Source organism: Ictalurus furcatus, chromosome 16 (genome assembly GCF_023375685.1).
Source record: "Ictalurus furcatus strain D&B chromosome 16, Billie_1.0, whole genome shotgun sequence".
NCBI lineage: Eukaryota > Metazoa > Chordata > Actinopteri > Siluriformes > Ictaluridae > Ictalurus > Ictalurus furcatus.
Genome location: NC_071270.1, coordinates 22,651,465 through 22,664,624, shown reverse-complemented (window position 1 = coordinate 22,664,624; position 13,160 = coordinate 22,651,465).

Here is a 13,160-nt window from a genome sequence, read left to right as displayed (position 1 = left end):
AAGAATCCACAAGTGAGTGTTCGACCTTTTCGGTGATGATTTTTTTCTTTTTTCAAAAGAAAAAGAAGAAGAAAAAAGAAAATCAGATTTGACAGAAAGAAAGAGTGGCGATTGCAACTGAAGTCTGATACTGCACGTCTGGCTCTCTGTATTACTTATTGTCAGGTTATTATCAAATATCAAAGTTTTGGCGCTGTGGATATCTTTGTGCATATTAGTGAATCATAGTGAAGAAGGCGTGGCCCCTGTTCATCTGTCAATCACAGTGTGGAGACATGGCCTCTGTACCTGTCATTCCCAGGGAAAGAGATGTTGCTTTTGTGCGTTTTAGTACATTTTGCAGCCAAGACAAATATGTTGTGTAGCTGTGTGAGAAATCCAAGTATCTAACTGAAATCTATTTGAACAGATATACTGGCAAAAGTTGTTGAACCCCTGGTGATATTTCATTATATTTAAAAGACTGTTATTATCACATTTCTCAATTCACTAAATACTAGACATTTCCCCATTCACTAATACTTATTCCTTGACTAGATTGTCATAATTATATTCACTTATTTTATTTAAAATGAGGTCATTGAAACAAAAATATAAAGTGTTCAAAATTTTTGACTGGAAGGTTAGATAGATAAATACTAATGTGATTACCATTAAAAGATGAGTAAATGGATGTATTGATGGATGGATGGATGGATGGATGGAAAGATATCCAGGCATATCCAGTACAGGGTTCAGAGATGACTGCCATCCATCCATTTATAATGTCATCCATTCAGCCATTCATCTACATGTCTATAATCCTTTTTCTAGTATCCATCCAGCCATCCAGCCATCCATGCATCTACATTGTCATCTATCCAGTCATCTATCTATCTAACTAGAATTTTTTTGTAATATCATCCATCCATCCATCCATCTGTGCATCCATCCATCTATCAATTCATCCATCCATCTACAATGTCATCTATCCAATCAACCATCAATCTGTCTAGAACATTTTTCTAATATCCAGCCATCCATCTATCCATCTACAATTTCATCTATCCAGTCATCTATCTATCTGACTAGAATTTTTTTCTAATATCCATCCATGCATCCATCCATCTACAATGTCACCTATCCAGTCATAAATCCATCCATCTAAAATGTCATCCATCCAGTCATCCATCCATCCATCTACAATGTCATCTATCCAGTCATCCATCCATCCATCTACAATGTCATCCATCCAGTCATCCATACATCCATCTACAATGTCATCTATCCAGTCATCCATTCATCCATCTACAATGTCAACTATGCAGTCATCCATCTATCTGTATAGATTTTTTTTTTCTAATACCCATCCATCCATCCGATGTTTGCAGTGACCTCTCCTAGTGACTGTGCAGTGCAATTTGTTTATGGAGTGAGTGATGTGAAGCGGAAATGTGTGTATGAGCGACAATATCTGCTGGACATTCGTAACAAAGTTTTCTGTTACAATGAACATTTGGCGAGCGTGTTGAGCGAGCTTGGACTCGCACACCGTGTAGGCCCAAGGAAATGCACGGCCACACCTGGGGCAACACCATAAGCGGTGTGATATACCTACACTCATGCTGGCAAATGTTCACTCTCTCAACAAGAAATTGGATTAGATCAGACTGTGGAGAGCTTCACAACGCAGAGTGAGTGACTGCAGTGTCTAAGTTTTCACTGAGATGTGATTAAATCAGAACATCATGGACGCCATGACCCAGCTGGAGGGGCTTACACTATACACAGTGGACAGAGTAGCCTTGCTAGCTGGCAAGCTAAAGGGAGGTGGACTGGCTGTTTATCAACAAATCGTGGTGTCAAGATGCTGCGGTGGTTTCTACATATTGCTCTCTGCATGTAGAGCTAATGACGGTAAAATGCCAACCCTTCTACATGCTGTGAGAGCTAACAGCAGTCATTATAACGGGCTGTCTATGTTCCACCGAGCGCTAACGGGAAGAAGGCAATGTCACAGCTCTACAATGCTTTCTTCATTTTTGCTGGAGACTTTAACCAGGCAAGTCTTAAATCTGTTCTGCCTAAATTCTACCAGCATGTGAATATTGCAACCAGGGGAAAAAAAGGGAGACTCATATAAAGCAGCCCCCTTTCCACATTGGCAACTCTGACCACCTGGGAGTTATGCTCACTCCAGCATACAGACCCAGGGTGAGACAGGCCAAGCCAGCAGTCAAAGAAATTAAAATATGGCCTCAAGAATCTACTTCAGCACTCTAAGACTGTTTTGAAACCACACAGTGGGACATTTTTAGAGAGGCCTACAGGAATATACAGAGTCCATCAATGGCTATATTAATAAATGCATAGATGATGTGACAGTGGTCAAAATCATCAAGAGGCACATCAATACAAATTGTGGCTAACTAGGGAATTCTGTTCACAATTGCGAGCACAAAATGCTGCTTTTAAATCTGGGGATACTGCAGCATATAGTCTGGCAAGAAAAAATCTGTCCAGGGGGGATCAGGAAGACAAAGTGGCTGCATGCACAACGACTAAACAGCCACTTCACAAATGACAAAGATTCATGACAGTTGTGGCAGGGATTTCAGACTATCCAAGCGCCATACACCACCACCCCCAGGAATATGCCAAAATGACCTCTCTCTACCGGATGAATGAAATGACTTTTACGCACGTTTTGAGGATATCATCATTCAGGCATGGATGCTTCCATTACCACCTAGTGACCAGGTATTGCAGCTGTCAACAACTGCAGTAAAAAAGGCCCTTGCCAGCGTCAACCCAAGCAAAACTGTAGGGCCAGACAACATCCCTGACATGTTTTAAAGGATTGTGCAGAGCAACTGAAAGATTTTGCAGATATCTTGCTCAGTCAGGCAGTAGTGCCTACCTGCCTCAAAAGTGCCACTACTATTCCTGTCCCGAAGAAGCCAAATCCAGCCTGCCTTAATGACTTCTATCTTGTGGCCCTCACAGCTGTTATAATGAAATCTTTTGAGCACCTGGTCATGCAGCACATTAATAATTATCTCCCTGCTTACTTGGATCCTTTACAGTTTGCTTATAGTACTAACTGATCCACAGAGGATGCTATCTCCACTACACTCCACCTTATGCTGTCAAAGGAAGAACACCTACACGTGGATCCTCTTCATAGACTTCAGCTCTGCTTTTAATATGATCATTCCACAACAGTTGGTGTAAAAACTGAAGTTGTTGGAGGTGGATATGGGCACCTGAAACTGGATCCTCAACTTCCAGATGGTAAAAGTGGGCAGCCAAAGATCAAGAACCATCACAGTGAGTATGGGGTCACCCTAAGGCTGCATCCTGATCCTTTCTACTGTTCAGCCTGCTCACTCACGACTGCATTGCCAGAGTCAGCTCCAATCACATAATCAAGTACGCTGACGACACAAGAGTGGTGGGTAGCGTTAGTGACAATGATGAGTCCGCATACAGGCTGGAGGTGGAGCAGTTTACAGCATGATGCAAAATTCACAATCTCGCCCTCAACGTGGACAAAACAAAAGAGATGGTGATAAATTTCAGGAGGGCTGGCAAGCACCACCACTCACTGCTGATCATTGAGAGTGCTACCGTGGAGAGGGTCAGCAACATCAAATTCCTTGGTGTCCACCTGTCAGATGACTTGACCTCCACCACTAACACCATAGCAGAAAAAAGCCCAATAGCACCTCCACCCCCTCCGAAGACTTAGAAATTCAGGCCTCCCCACTAATATCCTCACCACTCTATATAAGGGAACCATCGAAAGCATCCTGACCTACGGCCTCATTTCCTGGTTTGGGAGCGGTAAAGACAGCGAGAAAAATGATTGGTGCCCCCTCTCCTCCTTGATGGAGATATATCAACAGCGCTTCATTCTCAGAGCCATCTCCATCATAAAGGACACTCTCCACCCTTCTCATGGCATGTTCTCCATCCTGCCATCCGGAAAAAGGTACAGAAGCATCAGCTGCAGATCCAGTAGGATGATGACCAGTTTCTTTCCACAAGCTGTCAGGATGGTGAACAGATTATGTCCATCCCCCCTCCCTCCACACAAACCTACATACACACATGCTTCACAAGCAACCCCCCACCCCCCCATAAATAAATAAATAAATAAATAAATAAATAAATAAATAAATATTATACAGCACATTGACAACAAGCAATGTGTCAAGGTGATTTCTTCATAAGGACTCTAATGTACTCGTCTGCTACTAATATTGGTGTTTGTAAATATTATTTATCTTAGCCAGGTTGCTAAAGTGTGTGGTTGGACTGTTTTTGCATTAAGTTTTAACTTCTGTTTTATTGTATTTTTTATTCACTGAAATAAGCTGGTGAGAAACAGTATTTCGTTACTTGATGTATGTAAATACTTAGAGAAATGACAATAAAGTGAAACTGAACTGAAACTTTCTTCTATCCATCTCTCCATCCATCAATCCCTTGAACCATCCATCCATCCATCCATCATGTCGTCCTTGATGACATTTATAATGCTATCCATTCAATCATACATCTGTCTAGAATCCGTTTTTTTCAATTGGAATATGTTGAGCAAATATGTCAATCCAAATGTGTTGAGCAAAATCAACAAAAACACGATACAGCAGCTGAGAAAATGCATACAATGTAAGGGTGCAGATGTAGAGCATATGTTATACATAACAAATATAATATTAACTATATGTAGTTTTACTCTCATTGGCTACTGACTTTTCAGACACCTTGTATTGTCCATCCATCTACAGCCCTCATCCATCCATCCATCCATCTATCCATCCACAGTTTTAATCCATCCATCCATCCATCCAACCATCTATCCATCCACTGTTTTAATCCATCCATCCATCCACAGTTTTAATCCATCCATCCATCCATCTATCCAGCCACAGTTTTAATCCATCCATCCATCCATCTATTCATCCATCCATCCATCTATCCATCCACAGTTTTAATCCATTCATCCATCCATCCATCCATCCACCCCTCCATCCATCTATCCATCCATCCATCCATCCATCCATTCATCCATACATCCACAGTTTTAATCCATCCATCCATCCATTCATCCATTCATCCACAGTTGTAATCCATCCATCCATCCATCCATCCACACATTTAATCCATCCATCCATCCATCTACAGCCTACATCCATGCATCCATTTTTAATACCAACTATATATCTGTCCAAAATGTTTTTCTATACTGTAGTTTCCATCCTTCTGCTGTCTTCCCGTCCATCCCTGCACCCATCATACGCAATAATCTCTACGGCTTCCAGTCATTAGGAACTCTCTATTTGGAGTAATAATGGAATGGAATGGAGGTGGAATGGCGGAATTAGGACAGTTCTCGCCAGTGGACTGCGACGTCTGGACCTGACTGTGTGTGTGTGTGTGCATGTGTGGGTGTGCGTGTGTGTGTGTTCAGAGAGAGCAGCATGCTTTCCATACCGCAGTGATGATTAAAGTTCACGACGAGCCATACTGCTGTGTATGGGGAAAAATTGGAATTTAAACTGCAGCAATTTATCATGACTGACAGTCCGGCAAAAACCGGGAGAAATCTGACAAATGCAATACACATCTTATCGAAAAACTGGCTTATGAAGAGTGATTACATCAAACACACTTTTCTTATTTCATATAAAATGCACACAGGCTCCGTCGACACTGAAAAGTGCACTGAAAAACTGTACTCAGGTAGTACAGTACAGTAGGTAAACACACTCCTCGATAGTCCACTTGAGCTCAAAAGTCTCTGTATCTTTTCTGATTCCTGCATTGCTCAGGTCCAGAAATTCCATTGAAATGTTTTTAATAAAAGTGGATGAATGCTAAAATGCTTTTTCTCCCCCAAACTCCAAAAACTCCTCATATGTCCTCATTTAAAAACATATATTAATATTAATATTTCCTTATGGACAATTAGACTATTAAGTGCAAAAATTTGCACTCCTCTTGTTTCATGGATGAAAAATATCAAATATATACTTCTGTTTTACCTTTACATTTATGTTTTAAACATGTTCCTTTAATAGTGTTTTTCCCCCCATTTGAAAACTCCACATCGCACAGCATAAATATTCCAGCAACAGAGTTGCCCCTAAATCAGCAGTTTTCCTTATTAGCAAGCTCAAAAGCTTCCTTATCGACATTCTCCAGTTAAATTTTTTTTTTTTTTTTGAATGAGTGTCTAATGAATTAAAACAGTCAACATAGGATTTCTTTGATTACATTTTTAAGACATGAAAAGTTCAAACGAGCTCAAACTAGCACGTGGCTTTCTGTACAATTAAACAGTAAAACAAACAAACAAACAAAAAACAAAAAAACATTGAGAAATGGAACAATCACAGTGGAAGAATAGTTTAAGAATAATAACCGAACAAAACAACGACTGCAAAACAAACAGTCTGACACCAATTCTGTCATGTTTAGAAATATTCTTTTCATTGTTTGACTAGAGACATTTTAACAACACAACACTAAACACTACATATACAGCTACAGATACATTTTTCTAAAATGTGCTTGGAGTAGAAATGAAAAATAGGTAGAATAAACACACTTTGTCCAGTCAATGTGCAAGCTATATAAAATGACAGAAGCTACGTTTATTTTGTTTTGTTTTGTGTTTTGCTTTGAATGAAAGAATTTCTGTTTAATATTCAGAGGAAACACGGCAGGAACTGTGTAGAGCATTTCAGACTAGAAACAAAAATAGAAATCACAAAAGCATCTGTCTATCTTTACCTGTGTGTGTGTGTGTGTGTGTGTGTGTGTGTGATGGTTTGCCCCACATCATTTTTTATTATGCTTGTTTATTATATTGATGAGACCTTATGATATAATGCATTGCATCATCACTAATAGTCTCATTGTTGAGCTACTGATAGATATTGGATTTTATCCTTCCATCTAATATCACAACCAACCATCACCGATCATTATGTATAAGAGACTGCATAGATAGACATCGTGAAAGACTTCCACTTTCTGAATTGTGAACTGATATGGATGTCCTTCTGTGAGAAAGTATTTCCATCAAGTCAAAAGATGGCTTAGGAGACAGAATGGTAGGAAATGAACATGACACAGAATGGTAGAAATGAATCCTCTGGGACAAAGGATTAGTAAATTGGTTTTAGTGAATCGAGAGGTCTGAGTGTGTGTGTGTGTGTGTGTGTGGGTGTGGGTGTTGGGGGTGGGGGGATTGTTGTAATTGCCAAATGCTCAATGAAATGTGTATTGCCTTTGCTTGTCTAATTAAGTTACATGTCAAGTTCTAACTCCTTTTGCTATTTATGAGGTCTTTTATGCTATTGATTCGAGTGTGATGCATCTGTCGAGTAAACTCGGCAATAAAGAGACAATTGCTTAGACGGTAATTTAATTACCCATACTTCAGGCATATTTTTCAGTGCTTAGAAATGTTTGCCCTTTTTAAATTGCATTAAATATATTCTGAAAGTTACTTAGTCCAAGCTTTATTCAAGGATTTACAAGAATTATTAATGGTGCACAATTTCTTTCTTACACCAAATCTAATAGATCAGCTGAGACACGTTTGTTGTCCAGTCCAAAGTTTGATTCTTTATTTCGTCCCTGGTCTGCAGGGCTAATGTACATAACTAACACACGCACCTCAAATGGCTTAGCCAAGATGTTTAGTAGCTCAACTTGCTTCCTTATGTGGTTTCTGGTACTATTTATAACACATCCAGCTCCAGCTGACATCACAGATGCTAGGCTAGTTAAGTTGAGAGAGCAGGTTTGCTCAACTCACCACCAGTGTGTGAAGCTGAGTTGCTGACTGAGTTGCTGTTGCACGAGTTAAAAACTGAACCCTATTGTTCCGACAGCCAATCACTGATCACAATTCTTCCTGATTACCCATCATTAATCATCATTGTTCCCAATGACCAATCACTGCTCACAGTTGTTCCCAACAACCAATCACTGATCATCTATGTTCCCAATGACCAATCACTGATCACCGTTCTTCCCAATGATCAATCACTGATCACGCTCCCAATGACCAATCAATGATCACCAATGTTCCCAACGACCAATCACTGATCACCATTGTTCCCAATGACCAATCACTGATCACAATTATTCCCAATGACCAATCACTGATAACTATTGTTCCCAAATACCAATTACTGTTCACATTGTTTGTCCACCTGCATACTTCCTTGTTCTTGATTTTAAAGTCTCTTTTTGGTGATTTTTACAGTAATAGCAGCGAGTTATTCCATATTTAACCATTTCCTATGTATCTGCTGCATTTCTGACTCCTCACTACCACTCCTTCATGTTCTCTGCATTTTTTTAAAATACATTTTTTATTGAATTTCCTTCGTTCTTTCCAGCATTAACAATACAGAACAAAAATCAAGATAAAGCAAAAATTTTTTTTAAAAAAGCAGCCACAATACAAATCAAGAGTATGATAACATTACAGGGTTGTTCATCAACCCATTCAGATCGGACCACTTAACCCCAGGATCCCACCCAACACCAGACCTCTCCCCAGTGACAAAGATAAACTATAGGTGTTAGTCACTACACTCAGATGTTAATAAGTGTGGCTGCGTCTGACCGGGCCTTCTTCTCACTGGCACCACGGAACCTGGCAACAGAACAATCCACATAAATAATTTTAAAAAAACAAAACAAAAAAAAAACAGTTGGTCCAGTGTGACCAAGCCAATGAGTGAGGGGTGTTGGCTCAAATTTAGCCTATTACCCAAAAACACCTAAAATTCAACATAGAAGCCAATACTCACATCTACCTCTGAGCCCAGTTTGCCACCACATGGCCAACACATTCTGCTGCAAAGACAGGTGTAAGGCAGAGTCATCATTTAGAAGTAATATAACTGAAGAAAGCAGGATACTTGTGCCTAGAACGTCACTTAAAATAATATACACATGACCACAAACGCTCTGGACCTTGGGGCAGTCCCAGAACATGTGCATAAAAGTGCCCAATGGACCCTGAGGTCAGAGGTCACAGTTAGGGGATGTACTTAATGAGTTTCATTAATTCACGCCTTCTGGGAGTGAGGTACATGCTATGAATAAGTTTGAAATTAATTAATTGGGATTTTTGCATGACTTTTACAAACTTACAGATTGTATGTTGTAAATACAAAAATATTTGGTTTATGGTACCACAACCAAAGACGTTTTTTAATTCTAATAAAACTCTATTCTATTCTAAATCTATTCTGTTCTATTCAGTCCCATTCTAAGTCTCTTCAGGAAACCTTCCTTCTTCATATAACACGTTTCGATTCGCAAATTATTCTGATGATTTAATGAATATGTAAATTAATGATATCATCTGGTGGTATCGTTTGATGACTTTTTAAGGATGCCTTTGATACTTTCCCCATGAAAAGGTTTGGGAACCTGTAATAGATACTATGATGCGTATAACTACCCAGCTGAAACCTTTAACTATGACTGGATGAATTTCTTTGTCTTTTTCAGTAAATTGTCCTCAGCAAACTCTAGGTCTACATACGGTGGTGCTTGAAAGTTTGTGAACCCTTTAGAATTTTCTATATATCTGCATAAACATGACCTAAAACATCATCAGATTTTCAAACAAGACCTAAAAGTAGATAAAGAGAACCAAATTAAACAAATGAGACAAAAATATTATACTTGGTAATTTATTTATTGAGGAAAATGATCCAATATTACATACCTGTGAGTGGCTAAAGTATGTGAACCTTTGCTTTCAGTATCTGGTGTGACCCTTTTGTTCAGCAATAAGTGCGACTAATACTTGTAGGACTTGTCTGATAATGTTTTGGGTCATATTTACGCAGAAATATAGGACATTCAAAAGGGTTCACAAACTTTCAAGCACCACTGTACATACATACGCTAAAGAACTAAATACAATGTTCTTCACCTCAAGGTTTCCTCAAGCTACCAATTGAAACCTCATCGCTGTGCTGTTATCACGTGTCTGTCTGTGTCCTAAATTTCCCTGTCCTTCCTTCCTGAGGCTGTGGCTGCATTACGTCCACCTTAATGATGGCAATTTCGCTAGCACAGAAGATTCACTCCCTATTTCCCTTGTCAGAAGGAATGATATGTTCAGGCTATTTCTTTGAAAGTCATCGACGTGAATACGAGGAGAAGCAGATATTCGGGTTGCCACTCCAGAAGATGTATAATGAGATAGAAAAGTTCTAATTAACGAGCTTTCCTAACACACATGCCTCTGAGTCTTAGATTTAATTGAATTTAGTTCATCTCTCCGGTGGGAAATGAAGATAAGGTTAATTAATTTTTACATTTCTATGCATATTTTTTTAAAAATGTTTTTAGCAACAGGAAGCATATTATGAGTTTCATGAATGTCTATTGTGGCTTTTTTGTGAATTTATACTCCGTCTCTGATAAAGCAGTATGAACATTACACAACTGAACTGCTGAATTCTCCAACCTGATTCGTCAGAAAGTCTTGATTCGTTTTCTTTATAACAGCAGCTCAGACAATGTACATTATCGTTTCTATAGTAACAACACATTCTTAAAATGAATGGATTCAAAACACGTTGTGATTTAACAAAATGATTGTTGATAGGGTGAAATTTTCTTTAAGGAGATGTTTATGTAAAGTTGATGGAAGGAGTCTCCAATGTCAGTGCTTTGGAACAGTCAGAAAGTTTTCCTCAGCATGTTCAGGACAGAGAAGTTTGGGCTTTTCTAGTTTCTCTGGAACATGACAAGCTGCATTTTATTTTATTAACTTCAAGATTGAGAAAAAAAGAGGGTCTGGTAGGGGGATATAGCATGTTTTAACATGTGTTAGCATCATGCTAGCATGTTTTAGCATCATGCTAGCATGTTTTAGCATGTGTTAGCATCATGCTAGAATGTTTTAACATCATGCTAGCACGTTTTAGCATCATGCTAGCATGTTTTAGCATCATGCTAGCATGTGTTAGCATCATGCTAGCATGTTTTAGCATGTGTTAGCATCAAGCTAGAATGTTTTAACATCATGCTAGCGCATTTTAGCATCATGCTAACAACTGTGAGCAGTGATAGCTGATATAGCGTAAGTGATAACAGAGAGAAACTTGCTTTGCAGACGTTTCAAAACATTAAATGTAGCTATAAATGGATAAAAGATACAAAGTGTCATTTATGTAAGGAATACCATATGACAGACCGTTGTGTTATATGAACATAATGCCGTATGGCACATTTTCTAATATAACAGCAGGGTCTGGAGTGTGCTATTCTGCTTATACCACAGTGATTTGCCAATGATTAATTAATGCATAAATGATCAATTAATGCTTAATTTATTAATGAATGACACATTACGCATTTGAATGGTTTATGGTTAGATTAGTTAGCACATAAGTTAGTTCATGTTCTCAGTTATGTTCAGTGTTGGGAAAGTTACTCAAAAAAAAAATGTAGGTGTTAGTTAGGTGTTCATGAAAGAGGTGGATCTGAGACCGACAGATTCTGTGGTTCGGATTGAGGTTGGAAGTTCATTCCACCACTGAGGGACAGTTAGTGTGAAGGTTCTGGAAAGGGACCATGAGCCACGCTGAGGTCTAGGTACTACTCAGCGTCAGTTATTTACCGATCACAGATTGCGTGAGGGAACGTAAGCCTTCAGGAGAGTGTTGAGGTAGGAGGTGCTGTTCCAGACAAGGTCTTGTACGTGAGCATCAAAGCCTTGAATTTGATACGGACAGCTACAGGAAGCCAGTGGTGGGAGATGAAGAGGGGTGTGACATGGGTCCTTTTTGGCTGGTTGAAGACGAGGCATGCTGCTGCATTCTGAATCACTACATCGTTTCATTCCAATGTATACACCCTATATAGAGGAATGGCAATAAAAACCCATTTGACTTGACTTAGTGTCACTAGCCAAGAGGAGGCACAACTAAGCTATCACTGTATGGGTTTAGCTGCTACAGTGCCATGCAAAGTACATTATCTTTCCTCATGTTCACGTAAACTGGAACTCATATAAACATTTACACGCCTTATTTTCCTGCTCAGTATCAGAGGATGTTACTGTTTCAGTTTCAACCCCTTTACTGGTTTAAAAAAAATCACTGTATATCCTTTTTTCCTCACACTGACTGTGTGAGCTAGCATTTGGCAGAACTGAGAGCAGTCAGCCAATACGACATGAGTATTTCCTCGTATTTTCCTGTAAACCCTGTCTGATTGGTCTCGCCTCCGTTCACTGAAGATACACACACACACACACACACACACACACACACACAAAATCTGATCGCACTCTCTCTCTCACACACACTCACAAGCACAGCTTGTTCTTTTACCAAGAAAATGGAAAGTGTAACCGAGACTGAGAGCACTTACAACTAATACTCCTTCCATAAATGTTACATAAATGCCTCCTAACAAAAAAAAACCTTCTCCATGTCACCAATTATAAAAATTACTTTATTAAACAAAAATATGTTTTTAAATCTTTTTATTATTAGTCTTAGTTTATGTGAAGTGTCTGCCATGAAAGTCCCTGTATATGAGCTGTCGCTGTATGTCACGTCAATGTCGCAATCGACATTGCTTCACAAAGAGCGGCCTACAAACATGGCCGCCGACTACAACTCCCAGAACTCAGATCGGCCTATAAACATGGCCGTTTTAGACTACACCATCCAACAACCATCGAGAACTCTATCACACTCGTGTTAAACTTCCTACTAGACTGCACACACCTGGATTCATTTACACGATCAATATAAGGATGTTGGCTGCATCCGAATATCCATACTACCTTGCTACAGAGTAGATGATAAGTAGTAGGCCAAAGATGTAGTATGTCCGAATTCTCAGTGTTCATAAAGCCGTAGGCGAGAAATACCCAGATGTCCTACTGCTAATAATGAGTTTTTATTTATCACATGTACATTACAGAACAGTGAAAGTCTTTTCTTTGCATACCCCAGCATGTTAGGAGGTTGAGCACAGGTATAGCCATGATACATGGCATCTGGAGCAGAGAGCATTAAGGCTTTGCTCAAGGGCCCAACAGTGGCAGCTTGGCAGTACGAAGGTCGAACCCCCGACCTTCTGATCAGTAACCCAGAGCCTTAACCGCC